Source organism: Lissotriton helveticus, chromosome 5_1 (genome assembly GCF_964261635.1).
Source record: "Lissotriton helveticus chromosome 5_1, aLisHel1.1, whole genome shotgun sequence".
NCBI classification, from domain to species: Eukaryota; Metazoa; Chordata; class Amphibia; order Caudata; family Salamandridae; genus Lissotriton; species Lissotriton helveticus.
This window is the reverse complement of record NC_136065.1, coordinates 1,900,793,483-1,900,807,987: the sequence shown is the minus strand read 5'-3', so window position 1 is coordinate 1,900,807,987 and position 14,505 is coordinate 1,900,793,483.

Sequence of the window (14,505 nt, the reverse complement as noted above, 5' to 3'; positions counted from 1 at the left end):
AAGCTTCGGCTCTGGTTCTGTCCTCCTCCGCCCCCCCGCTGGCGGGGGTGCCCCCGGCCGCCCTGACCGGGTTCTCCTATCGGTGTTCGGGGGACCCGGGTGCTCACCCATCGATCTGCCTCAACGGCGAGTTTCCGGGGCTCTGTTAGCTTGCTGTCGAGTAGATGCTGTCGGAGCTCGACAAAGCAGTTGTTGGAGAGGTGTTCCCAAACGATGAGGTTGAACAGCTGCTCGTAGGTGGACACTTTGCTGCCCTTTATCCAGCCTTCCAGGGCCCTGCTATAAAAGTTCACGTACTCGACCCACGTGGTACCGGGGATTTTCTTGCAGTCTCTGAATCTCTGCCGGTACATCTCGGGGGTGAGGCCATACCGGACAAGCAGGGCGTCCTTCATGTGGTCATAGGAGGACATTACGTCGTCGGCCAGTTCTAGCAGGGTGTCTCTTCCTTCGCTGACGAATCTCCCCCATAAGCCGGCACCCCAGTCTGATCGCGGAATGCGGTGCGCGGTCATGGCAACTTCGTACGCCTTGAACCATTGCTGGATATCGTCATTCTTGTAGTACTCCTTTACGATATCCTTCGGGATGTGGACCTTTGGGTCGGCAGGCGGTGAGGGGTTCCGGGCTACCGTGGCGCCAGTTCCTTCGAGGTTGGCTTTGAGTTCGAGTTCTTTGAGGCCACGCTCGTGCTCGTATGCGAGTTTTTTTTCTTCCAATTCTCTTTGCCGCCGCCTCTCTTCCAGATCTCCCTCTAATCGCCGTGGTTCAAGGGCCATTTTTTTTTCTGCTAATTGGAGTTCTCCGTCCAGCCGGAGTCGGGCGAGCTCTAGTTCATGGAGCCGACTCCTCTCTCGCTCCCGGGCATCTTCGTGGGAGAGGCCCGGGTCCCTGTTGGCGGTTCTTTCTTCTATGGGGGCTATGGCGGTACTCACGGGTACTTCTCGGACAATGTCATCGTTCGTTTGGGGTGGGGTCTCTCTGGTCTCCACCCAGTTTTGCAGCGCTTCTTTGAAATCGTCTTTTGTACTTAGTCCAGTGGTAGCGATACCCAAGTCTTTGCAAAATTGTTTAAGTTCTTTATGGGTATACTCCTCTAACAGGTCTTTCTGGAATTCTGCGGTCGTTCCGGCCTCCTTAGTAGTCATCGTGGCTGTGGATCTCTGTCAGTAGTGACGTGTTACTCGCTGTACGATTTGCGTGGGCTCGGATCCCGTCGCTTGCCACCAATGTTGGAAAGGAGACCCCGGGGGAGACAGAAGGTGTCTGACTGTCCGCCCCGAGACCCACCTCTCTGTATGGACTAGGCCGAGCGCCGTAGGGAGGCCTCCTTGGCGAGGCTCCTCTCCTACAATCGTAACAGCAGAGTAATCACACTACTTACAGATAGACACTACACAGGAAGGAGGTTCACAAGAATCTTTATATAAGTACTCGAAGCAAGTTCTTGGCAGGATAGCGGCAAGGATCGAGGGATCCGTAATGTCTTGATCTCGGGGGAAAGGGGGTAGCGGGACAGTCTTGGCACCCACTGGTGCGTGGATAGTTCAAGGGTTCAGGCCGCGACAGCGTCAGCAGGGCCTCGGAGATAGTTCAGCGGGGTCAGGCCGCGACAGCGTCAGCGGGGCCTCGAGGATAGTTCAGCTTGGTCAGGCCGCGACAGCGTCAGCAGGGCCTCGAAGGTGGTTTAGCTTGGACAGGCCGCGACAGCGTCAGCAGGGCCTCGAAGGTAGTTCAGCTTGGTCAGGCCGCGACAGCGTCAGCAGGGCCTCGAAGGTGGTTTAGCTTGGACAGGCCGCGACAGCGTCAGCAGGGCCTCGAAGGTAGTTCAGCTCGGTCAGGCCGTGACAGCGTCAGCAGGGCCTCGAAGGTGGTTTAGCTTGGACAGGCCGCGACAGCGTCAGCAGGGCCTCGAAGGTAGTTCCAGGTGCAAGAGTTCGGATCAGGATCAGCCGCGACGAGGTCAGCAGGGCTTCCACTCCAGATACAACTGCCGTCTTGATCCGGGGCTGGCCCAGATATAGGACTGGAGGGCTTTGATGTCCGGACCCTCGCGCCTGGGGGTCAGAGGGGCCGGGATGAAGGTGTCCAGACACCCAGCAGGGGGGCGGAGCCAGCGCCCAGGGAGCCGGGAGAGCGATCGATACCAGGCGTCCGGGGGTGGGGGAAGGCCCCTCTAGACTCTCCTCCTCCGGGGTCTGGTCGAGTGGCCACTTTACCACCTGGGAGGATCCTGGTGCCTCAATGTCTGGGCTTCGCTGGGGCCGGGCCCGGGATGGCTGCGGCCACGTGTTCGGGCGTGAGGGTCCCAAGATGGAGTCGGGCCGGAAAGGGTGGCCGGGTCAGGGTGCCAGGCTGGCAGCGTTGGCGAGCAGGTTCCGCCGGGGTCCCAGGGAGGGGGAGAGCTGTAGGTGGCCGGGGAGGCTGCTCGTGCCGATGGTTCGTGAATGTGCGGGTCAGGGGGGTCGATAGTAGGTAAATGGAGGGCCGATGTCGTCCCGGGCCCGCCATGCGGACGGGGTCGGACCACGCCACGAGGCCGTGTCCAACACACCCAGTCACCCTCACACCCCCTCACCCTCACACCCACTCACCCCCGTCACCCTCACACCCGTCACCCTCACACTCCCTCACCCTCACACACCCTCACCCACCCTCACCCTCACCCTCACTCACCCTCTCACCCTAACACCCTCTCACCCTCACACACCCTCACACCCCTATACCCTCACATCCCCTCACCCTTTCACCCTCACACACCCCCTCACTCTCACACCCCCTCACCCTCACACTCCCTCACCCTTACCCTCACACCCCCTCACCCTCACACACCCTCACCCTCACACACCCTCACCCCCACTCACCCTCTCACACACCCTCAACCCCTCTCAGCCTCACACACCCTCTCACCCTAACACACCCTCTCACCCTCACGCACCCTCACACCCCCACACCCTGACCCTCACACTCCCTCTCACCCTTACACCCCCTCTCACCCTAACACATCCTCTCACCCTCACACACCCTCTCACCCTCACACCCCTACACCCTCATATCCCCTCACCCTCACACCCCCTTACCCTCACACCCCCTCACACCCCCACACACCCTCACACCCTCTACCCTCACACCCTAACCCTCACACCCCCCACCCTCACACCCCCTGACCCTTACCCTCACACCCCCTCACACCCCCACACCCCCACTCACCCTCTCACCCTCACACACCCTCATCCTCACACTCCCTCTCACCCTCACACCCCCTCTCACCTTCTCACCCTCACACACCCTCTCACCCCCTCACCCTCACACCCCCTCACCCTCACCCCCTCACCCTCACACCCTCTCACCCTCACCCTCACACCCCCCTGACACACCCTCTCACCCTCACACACTCTCACCCTCACACCCCATCACCCTCACACCCCATTGTTAGAAAGGCGACCCCGGGGGAGGCAGAAGAGGTCTGACTGACCACCCCTAGGTCCGCCTCTCCTTCGAGAAGTAGCCGAGCGTTACGGAGGGGCCTCCTGAATGAGGGCCCTCTCCGAGGATCGTACAGCCGAGTAATCACAACACTACAAACGGACACCACACAAGAGATGAAGTTCTTAAGCTTTTATAAGTAGAAAAGGTTGCTGGTTCTTGGCAGTATATACAGATGGATCGAAGGATCCGTAAAGTCTCGGAAAGGGGGGTAGGTAGCGGGACAGTCTAGCTCTGGGCGGAGGAAGGGATACCCTACGCACAGCTCTCAATCCTCGAGCTGGGGGGTTCCGAGGGGTTCGAGCCGCGGCAGCGCCAGCAGGCTTTCAGATGGTTCAGCAAGGTAGGCCGCGGCAGCGCCAGCAGGCTCTCAAGAGGGTTTCAGCAAGGTAGGCCGCGGCAGCGCCAGCAGGCTCTCGGATGGATCAGCAAGGTAGGCCGCGGCAGCGCCAGCAGGCTCTCCAGTCCAGGATACAACTGACGTCCTAATCCAGGGCTGGCCCAGATATAGGACTGGAGTCCTTTGATGTCCGGACCCTCGCGCCTGGGGGTCAGAAGGGCCGGGATGATGGTGTCCAGACCCCCAGCAGGGGGGTGGAGCCAGCGCCCAGGGAGGCCGGAGGGCGATCGAAACCAGGCGTCCGGGGACGGCTGGAGGGCCATCGAAACACCCTCTTCTCCGTGATCTGTCGAGTGGCCACTCGACCACCTGGGTGGATCTTGGTGCCTCGATGTCTGGGCTTCGCTGGGGCCCGGGCCGGAGCAGAGGTCACGTGGTCGTGACGTGGTGGGCCCAAGATGGAGTCGGGCGCGGCCTCATGCTTAGGTCGTGAGGGGCCCACGATAGGGCCAGGTCGGTAGTGGGGGTCCGGGATGGTGGCCGGACCAGCAATGTTGGGGCGTGCAGTGTCGGGCAAAAGGGCTGCCCGCTGCTGGGTGGAGGGCCGATGTCGTTCTGGGCTCGCCATGCGGAAGGAGTAGGACCACGCCATGAGGCCGGGTCCAACACGCGTCCCCCCCAGCTGAAGGCAGGGGAGAGTCACCCATCTTCTTGGGGATTCTCCTCGCCGAGGCGGAAGAATCGGGACAGGCCGTCAGCATTGGCGTGGTCGTTGCCGGGGCGATGCTCCACAGTGAAGTCCATCCCCTGCAGCGAAATGGACCAGCGCAGCAGTTTCGGGTTTTCTCCTCGCATCTGCATCAACCACCGCAGGGGCCGGTGGTCGGTCTGTACTCGGAAGTGGGTGCCGAAGAGGTAGGGCCGGAGCTTCTTGAGGGCCCACACCACGGCGAAGGCTTCCCTCTCGATGGTGCTCCATCGCTGCTCTCGTGCCAGTAGGCGTCGGCTGATGAAGGCCACAGGCTGGTCGATGCCTTCGGAGTTAACTTGGGACAGTACGGCCCCGATGCCGTGCTCTGAGGCGTCGGTTTGGACCACAAACTGTCTGCTGTAGTCGGGGGCCTGGAGCACAGGGGCGGTGCACATGGCAGTCTTCAGAGTTTCAAAGGCTGCCTGGCACTCGGGGGTCCAGTGCACTTTCTGTGGTAGTTTCTTTGAGGTCAGTTCTGTGAGGGGCCCCACAATGCTCCCGTAGTTCTTTATGAATCGCCGATAATATCCGGTGAGCCCCAGGAAGGCGCGGACGGCGGTTTGGGTGACCGGGGGCTCCCAGGCCCGGATGGTGTCTATCTTTGGTTGGAGGGGAGCCACCTGGCCGCTCCCCACTTGGTGTCCCAGATAGGTCACGGACCCTTGGCCTATCTGGCACTTACTGGCTTTGATGGTGAGTCCGGCCCGCCGAAGGGCCGTCAGGACTGTCCAGAGGTGGGTCAGGTGCTCATCCCAGTGGAGGCTGTACACTGCAATGTCGTCGAGATAGGCGGCGCTGTACTCCTCTAGACCGGCCAGCACTTGGTTCACTAGTCTCTGGAAGGTTGCGGGTGCGTTCTTCATGCCGAAGGGGATCACTTTGAAGTGATAGTGGCCGTCTGGTGTCGAGAAGGCCGATCGCTCCTGTGCACCAGGGGTAAGACCAATCTGCCAATACCCCGCCGTGAGATCGAAGGTGCTGAGATATTTGGCGGCCCCTAGGCGATCGATCAATTCATCCGCACTGGGGATGGGATGGTCGTCGGTCCTTGTGACGGCATTCAGTCCCCTGTAGTCAACACAGAACCGGAGCTCCGGAGCGGCTCCGGGGGGGGCGGCTTTAGGGACCAGGACAACGGGACTGGCCCAGGGACTGTTGGAGGGTTCGACTACCCCCAGAGCTAACATCTTGGCCACCTCGGATTGGATGCAGGCCCGGACCCGGTCGGGCACTCGAAAAGCTCGGTGTTTCACAGGCGGGCTGTCTCCTGTGTCTACATCGTGGACACACCACCGGGTGACCCCCGGAGTGAGGGAAAACAGATCCGCAAACTGCCCCAGCAGCTTCCGGCAGTCTTGTTGCTGCTCTGGGGTCAGGGAAGAGGAGAGCGTGACCCCTTCGATGGAGCCGTCCTTCTCGGTGGTGCTGAGGAGATCTGGTAGGGGTTCGGAGTCGTCCTCAGCTCCGTCATCGGTCGCTAGCAGCAGGCTCAGTTCAGTGCGTGCAAAGTGTGGCTTGAGCCGGTTAGCGTGCAGAACCCGTAGGGGGTTCCGGGGGGACTCCATGTCCACCAGATAGGTGACTGGGCTCTTGCGCTCCACCACTTTGAAGGGCCCCGTCCATTTGCCCTGGAGGGCACAAGGTTCGACCGGGGACATGACCCAGACCTGCTGGCCCGGCTCGAATTCGATGGACTAGGCGTTCTGGTCATACCAGCGTTTCATCTCCTCCTGACTAGCTTCCAGGTTGGCCTCGGCAAGTTCCCGGAACTTCCGAGTCTGATTGCGGAGGGTCAGGAGGTACCGGTAGACATCAGGTGGGGCCTCTCGAACTGCTGTCTCCCAGCCTTCCTTGACCAGGCTGAGGGGGCCTCTGACCGGGTGTCCGTACAAGAGTTCAAAGGGGCTGAACCCCAGGGACTTCTGGGGTACCTCTCGGTAGGCGAACAGGAGGCAAGGTAGCAGGACATCCCATTTGCGCCGGAGTGGTTCTTCTAAGCCCTTGATCATCCCCTTCAATGTTCTGTTAAATCGTTCCACTAGTCCATTTCCTTGGGGATGGTACGGGGTGGTGAATTTATAGGCGACCCGCACTATTGCCATAGGGACCGCATATGCTTCGAGATAAAGTTGGAGCCTCGATCACTCACGACTTCTCGGGGGAAGCCGACTCGGGAGAAGATGCTCATGAGGGCTCGGCCCACCACGGGGGCTGTGATGGTTCGGAGGGGAATGGCTTCAGGATAGCGGGTAGCATGACCAGGACGAGGATGAAGCGGTGCCCCTGCGAGGTTCGAGGGTCCAGGGGCCCTACGATGTCTACTCCCACTCGCTCAAAGGGGGTAGTCACCACGGGGAAGGGCTGGAGCGGGGCTTTGACTTTCCCCCCGCTCTTCCCGCTGGCTTGACAGGTCGGGCAGGTCCTGCAGTGGTTAAGCACATCAGTGCGCATTTTTGGCCAGAAGAAATGGGTCACCAGGCGGCTGTAAGTTTTGTCCTGCCCCAGGTGCCCGGCGAGGGGCACATCATGTGCTAAGTTCAGGAGGAAGTCTCTGAATCGGAGGGGTACGACCAGTACCCGGCCGGCCCCTAGTTCAGCAATCTTTTGCTCACTGTAGAGAAGGTTGTTGTCCCAATAGATCCAGTGGGACCCCGCGGGGTCTCCAGCTGCTTGGGTAGCGGCTTGCTGTCGAATCCCTTCGAGGGAGGGACAGGTTTTCTGCTCCTGCCGGAACTGTTCGCGGGTGGGGCCACCTTCTTGGCGCCATTGGGCGTGTTCTGGGAGGTGGTCGAGCTCGGTGAGATCTTCTTGGTCGGGCCCTTGGGGGCCGTGCTCGGGGTCGGCGTCCTCGGGGACGACGGGAGGCGGAGGGGCGGGCCACTCCGGCTCCTCGGTGGGAGCTTCCCCCGCTGGGGTGGAGGCTCGGGCAGTCATGGAGCGGGTGGTCGCACAGACCCACTCGGGAAGGCCTAGCATCACCAGGTGCTCTCTCCGTTCGACGTTAGCCCAGGGGGAACTTTCTAGGTCGTTCCCAAGGAGACAGTCCACGGGGGCATCGTCGCGGACAGTCACTTTCAGCACGCCCGACACTCCCCCCCACTCGAAGGGGATGCGGGCCATCTGGCACAAAGTCTCTGAGTTATCTGCGGACCGGACTGGACACAGGACGTTAGGAAGGATCTGTTCCGGGGTCACCAGATGGCAGCGGACCGCTGTCACGCTGGCCCCAGTGTCACGGAGGGCTTCGGTCCGGCGTCCATTGATGGTGACCCACTGGCGGTATTTCTGGGTGTTGCCGGGGATCGGGCCTCGGGGGATCAGGTCGTGAGTACCCAGGCATGCTAAGGTCATGGCGGCGGGCTCCCACTCGGCTTGCTCGGGGTTGTCGTCCTCCTCCTCACTCCTTTCTTCACCCAGGGCAGCGGCTGCGATCTGGCGGGTTGGGGGACCGGTGGTGCCGGGTCGCTGATTCATTGGGCAGAGGGGGTCATTCGCATAATGACCCAGTCGCTGACATCTGTGGCACGTCACGTTCGGGCGGGGCCCCGGTCTGGCTGGGGGGCCCCCTCTCTGGCCCAGGGATGGCGACGTGGAGGTGGGGGAGGACCCCTGGGGGACGTCTCGACCCCGGCTCTGGCCTACTCCGCCGCCTCGTGGTCGGTGGTTTCCCGGGGATCCCCGGCCGTAGTCTCCCAGTGGACTCCGGGGAACTCGGGTGCTCACCCATCTATCCGCCTCGACAGCGAGTTTTCGTGGCTCAGTCAATTTGCTGTCGAGGAGGTGTTGCCGGAGTTCGATGAAGCAGTTATTGGACAGATGTTCCCATAGAATGAGGTCAATCAACTGCTGGTAGGTGGTGGCCTGGCAGCCTCTGACCCACCCCTCGAAGGCTCTGCTGTAAAAGTTCACGTACTCCACCCACGTGGTACCGGGGATTTTCTTGCAGTCTCTGAATCGCTGCCGGTACATCTCGGGGGTGAGTCCGTAGCGGGTGAGGAGGGCGGTCTTCATGTGCTCGTACGAGGTCATCTCAGTATCAGGGAGCTCCAGCAGGGCGTCCCTTCCTTCGTTGATAAACTTCCCCCACAGGCCGGCGCCCCAGTCCTTGAGGGGTACTCGATGGGCGGCCATGGCGACCTCGTAGGCTTTGAACCACTGTTGGATGTCGTCGTTCTTATAGTACTCTTTGACGACATCCTTGGGTATGTGCACCTTTGTGTCCACCGGCGGGGGTGAGGTCTTACCCCCGGCGATGGCAGACTCGTTTGCCTTGGCTTTAAGTTCCATTTCTTTGAGGACGAGCTCGTGCTCGAGCATGAGTTTTTTCTCCTCGAGGGCTAACTTCCTTTCTGCCAGTTGGATTTCTCCTTCTTGTCTGAGTCGAGCAAGATCCAACTCGTGGAGCCGGTTCCTCTCTCGTTCTCGGGCGTCTTCGTGGGAGAGGCCCATGTCTGGGTTTGCGGGTGTCCCTCCTGCTGGGTTCGTCTCGGCCTCCGGGCCGCCGTTCGGGCCCGGGTTATCTTCACTCGGGGGTGGCGCCTCGCCGGCGTCCACCCAGGCCTGCAGGGCCGATTTAAAGTCTTCTTTGGTGCTTAAGCCAGTGGTAGCGATGCCTAGCTCTTTGCAGAATTGCTTTAGCTCCTTGTGGCTGTAGTCTTCCATTTTCTCTTTCTGGAATTCTGTGTTCATGGTCGTAGTGGGTTTTTCTTGGTAGTGAGTGAATTACTCTCTGTACGATCTGCGTGGGCTCGGATCCCGGCGCTTGCCACCAATGTTAGAAAGGCGACCCCGGGGGAGGCAGAAGAGGTCTGACTGACCACCCCTAGGTCCGCCTCTCCTTCGAGAAGTAGCCGAGCGTTACGGAGGGGCCTCCTGAATGAGGGCCCTCTCCGAGGATCGTACAGCCGAGTAATCACAACACTACAAACGGACACCACACAAGAGATCAAGTTCTTAAGCTTTTATAAGTAGAAAAGGTTGCTGGTTCTTGGCAGTATATACAGATGGATCGAAGGAAAGGGGGGTAGGTAGCGGGACAGTCTAGCTCTGGGCGGAGGAAGGGATAACCTACGCACAGCTCTCAATCCTTGAGCTGGGGGGTTCCGAGGGGTTCGAGCCGCGGCAGCGCCAGCAGGCTTTCAGATGGTTCAGCAAGGTAGGCCGCGGCAGCGCCAGCAGGCTCTCAGATGGTTCAGCAAGGTAGGCCGCGGCAGCGCCAGCAGGCTCTCAAGAGGGTTTCAGCAAGGTAGGCCGCGGCAGCGCCAGCAGGCTCTCGGATGGTTCAGCAAGGTAGGCCGCGGCAGCGCCAGCAGGCTCTCACGAGGGTTTCAGCAAGGTAGGCCGCGGCAGCGCCAGCAGGCTCTCCAGTCCAGGATACAACTGACGTCCTAATCCAGGGCTGGCCCAGATATAGGACTGGAGTCCTTTGATGTCCAGACCCTCGCGCCTGGGGGTCAGAAGGGCCGGGATGATGGTGTCCAGACCCCCAGCAGGGGCAGTTGTATCCTGGACTGGAAAGCCCTGCTGACGCTGTCACGGCCGACCCCAGACGAACTCATTTCCTGTAACCTGAAGAGAACCCGAGAGCCTGCTGGCGCTGCCGCGGCCCACCTTTGCTGAACCATCTTGAGAGCCTGCTGGCGCTGCCGCGGCCCACCTTTGCTGAACCATCTTGAGAGCCTGCTGGCGCTGCCGCGGCCCACCTTTGCTGAACCATCTTGAGACCCTGCTGGCGCTGCCGCGGCCCACCTTTGCCGAATCATCTTGAGAGCCTGATGGCGCTGCCGCGGCCCACCTTTGCTGAACCATCTTGAGAGCCTGCTGGCGCGGCCGCGGCCCACCTTTGCTGAACCATCTTGAGAGCCTGCTGGCGCTGCCGCGGCCCACCTTTGCCGAATCATCTTGAGAGCCTGCTGGCGCTGCCGCGACCCCCCTTTTTCGAGACTTTACAGACCCCTCGGTCTACTTGTACATATCGCTGGGAACCAGCAGCCTTTATTTCCTGATAAAGCTTACGAACTCGACCTCTGGCGTGGTGTCCATTTGTAGTGTTATGGTTACTCTGCTGTACGATCCTAGGAGAGGGCTCTCACCCAGGAGGCCTCTCAGTAAACGTTCGGCTACTTCTTGACGGAGAGGTGGAGCTAGGGGTGGTCAGTCAGACATCTTCTGCCTCCCCCGGGGTCGCCTTTCTAACATTGGTGGCAGGCGACGGGATCCGAGCCGACGCAGATCGTACAGAGAGTAATTCGCTCACTACCGAGAAGAACACACGGCGACCATGACTACTCAGGAAACCAGACCGACGGCGGAATTCCAGAAAGAAAAGATGGAAGATTACAGCCACAAGGAATTAAAACAATTCTGCAAGGACCTAGGCATCGCTACCACGGGCCTCAACACCAAAGAGGACTTTAAATTAGCCCTGCAAGCCTGGGCGGACGCCGATAACGCGCCGCCCCAGAATGAAGATAACCCGGGCCCGAACGGGCGCCCAGAGACCGACGCGAACCCAGCGGGGGAAAGACCCGCAAACCTGGACACGGGCCTCCTCCACGGAGACGCCCGAGAACAAGAGAGGAACCGGCTCCACGAGTTGGAGCTCGCCCGACTCCGACAAGAAGGAGAGATACAGCTGGCAGAAAGGAAATTAGCCCTCGAGCAACTACGGCTAGAAGGAGACCTAGAGGAAAGGCGAAGACAACGAGACCTCGAAGAAAAGAAACTCATGCTCGAGCATGAGCGCGGCCTCAAAGAACTGGAAATCAAGGCCAAGACAACAGAAACCGGCACCGCCGGGGGTAAGACCTCACCCCCGCCGGGGGACACGAAGGTGCACATACCCAAGGAGGTCGTCAAAGAATACTATAAGAACGACGACATCCAACAGTGGTTCAAAGCCTACGAGGTCGCCATGACCGCCCATCGAGTACCCCTCAAAGACTGGGGCGCTGGCTTATGGGGAAAGTTCATCAACGAGGGGAGAGACGCCCTGCTAGAGCTCCCCGACGCCGAGATGACCTCGTACGAACACATGAAGACCGCCCTCCTCACTCGCTACGGGCTCACCCCCGAAATGTACCGGCAGCGATTTCGAGGCTGTAAAAAAATCCCCGGTACCACTTGGGTGGAGTACGTGAACTTTTACAGCAGAGCCTTCGAAGGGTGGATCAGAGGCTGCCAGGTCACCACCTACCAGCAGTTGGTCGACCTCATCCTATGGGAGCATATTTCCAATAATTGCTTCGTCGAACTCCGGCAGCACCTCCTCGACAGCAAATTGACAGAGCCACGAAAACTCGCTGTCGAGGCGGATAGATGGGTGAGCAACCGAGTTCCCCGGAGTCCGATGGGAGACTACGGCCGGGGATCCCCGGGGAACCACCGACCCCGAGGCGGCGGAGGAGGCCAGAGCAGGGGCAGAGACACCCCCGCGGGGTCATCCCCTACCTCCCCGTCGCCATCCCTGGGTTGGAGGGGAGGCCCCCCAGCAAGGCCCGGGCCCCGCCCGAATGTTACGTGCCACAGATGCCAGCGACAGGGCCATTATGCGAACGACCCTCTCTGCCCAATGAACCAGCGACCCGGCACCACCGGTCCCCCGAGCCGCCAGATCGCGGCCGCCGCCCTGAGTGCAGAGGGAGGCGAAGAAGAGGGCGACGACACCGAGCAGGCCGAGTGGGAGCCCGCAGCCATGATCTTAGCATGCCTGGGTGATCGAGACATGATCCCCCGAGACCGGATCCCAGGTAACACCCAGAAATACCGCCAATGGGTCACCATCAATGGACGCCGGGCCAAAGCCCTCCGGGATACTGGAGCCAGCGTGACGGCGGTCCGCTGCCACTTGGTGACCCCCGAACAAATTCTTCCCAACGTCTTGTGCCCAGTGCGGTCGGCGGACAACTCTGAAAGTTTGTGCCAGATGGCCCGCATCCCCTTCGAGTGGGGAGGGGTGTCGGGCATGCTGAAAGTGACTGTCCGAGACGATGCCCCCGTGGACTGCCTCCTCGGGAACGACCTGGAAAGTTCCCTCTCGGCCGGCGTAGAGCGGAGAGAGCATCTGGGGATGCTAGGCCTTCCCGAGTGGGTTTGTGCGACCACCCGCTCCATGTCCGCCCGGGCCTCCCCCCCAACGGAGGAAGCCCTGATCGAGGAGCCGGAGTGGCCCGCACCTCCACCGCCCGCCGTCCCCGAGGACACCGACCCTGAACCTGGCCCCCAGGGGCCCAGCCAGGAGGAAATCACCGAGCTCGGCCACCTGCCAGAACTAGCTCAGTGGCGCCAAGAAGGTGGCCCCACCCGCGAACAATTCCGACAAGAACAGAGCACCTGTCCCTCCCTCGAGGGAATTCGACGGCAAGCCGCCACTCAAGCCGCTGGAGACCCCGCGGGGTCCCACTGGGTCTATTGGGACAACGACCTTCTCTACAGTGAACAGAAGATTGCCGAACTAGGGGCCAGCCGAGTACTAGTCGTTCCCCTCGATTTAGAGACTTCCTCTTGAACTTAGCACATGATGTGCCCCTCCCCGGGCACCTGGGGCAGGACAAAACTTACAGCCGCCTGGTGACTCATTTCTACTGGCCGAAAATGCGCAACGATGTGCACAATCACTGCAGATCCTGCCCGACCTGTCAAGCCAGCGGGAAGGGCGGGGGGAAAGTCAAAGCCCCGCTCCAGCCGTTTCCCGTGGTCACCACCCCCTTCGAGCGAGTGGGGATAGACATCGTGGGGCCCCTGGACCCCCGCACCTCTCAAGGGCACCGCTTCATCCTCGTTCTGGTGGACCATGCCACCCGCTATCCTGAAGCCATCCCCCTCCGAACCATCACGGCCCCAGTAGTAGGCCGAGCCCTAATGGGGATCTTCTCCAGAGTCGGCTTCCCCCGAGAAGTCGTGAGTGATCGGGGCACAAAATTTATTTCCAAGTATATGCGATCCCTGTGGCAACAGTGCGGGGTCACATATAAGTTCACCACCCCGTATCACCCCCAAGGAAATGGACTTGTGGAGCGGTTTAACTGAACACTGAAGGGAATGATCAAGGGCCTCTAGGAGCCGCTACGATGCAAATGGGATGTTCCGCTGCCTTGCCTCCTGTTTGCATATCGCGAAGTACCCCAGAAGACCCTGGGGTTCAGCCCCTTCGAACTATTGTATGGGCACCCGGTCCGAGGCCCCCTCAGCCTGGTCAAAGAAGGCTGGGAGACGGCTGTCCGAGGTGCTCCACCAGATGTCTACCAGTACCTCCTGACCCTCCGCAATCAGACCCGGAAGTTACGGGAACTTGCCGAAGCCAACCTTGAAGCCAGTCAGGAGGAGATGAAACGCTGGTATGACAAGAACGCCTCGTCCATCGAATTCGAGCCGGGCCAGCAGGTCTGGGTCATGTCCCCGGTTGAACCTGGTGCCCTCCAAGACAAGTGGACGGGGCCCTTCAAAGTGGTGGAGCGCAAGAGCCCCGTCACCTATCTGGTGGACATGGAGTCCCCCAGGAACCCCCTCCGGGTTCTACACGCTAACCGGCTCAAGCCGCACTTTGCCCGCACCGAACTAAGTCTGCTGTTAGCGACCGATGATGGAGCTGAGGACGACTCCGAACCGTTGCCAGATCTCATGAGCACCACTGAGAAGGACGGCTCCATCGAAGGGGTCATGCTCTCCTCCACCCTGACCCCGGAGCAGCACCATGACTGCCGGCGGCTGCTGGGGCAGTTTGCAGATCTGTTTTCCCTCACCCCTGGAGTCACCCGGTGGTGTGTCCACGATGTAGACACCGGAGACAGCCCGCCTGTAAGACACCGAGCTTTCCGAGTGCCCGACCGAGTGCGGGCCTGCATCCAGTCCGAGGTGGCCAAGATGCTAGCGCTGGGGGTAGTCGAACCCTCCGACAGTCCGTGGGCCAGCCCAGTTGTCCTGGTCCCTA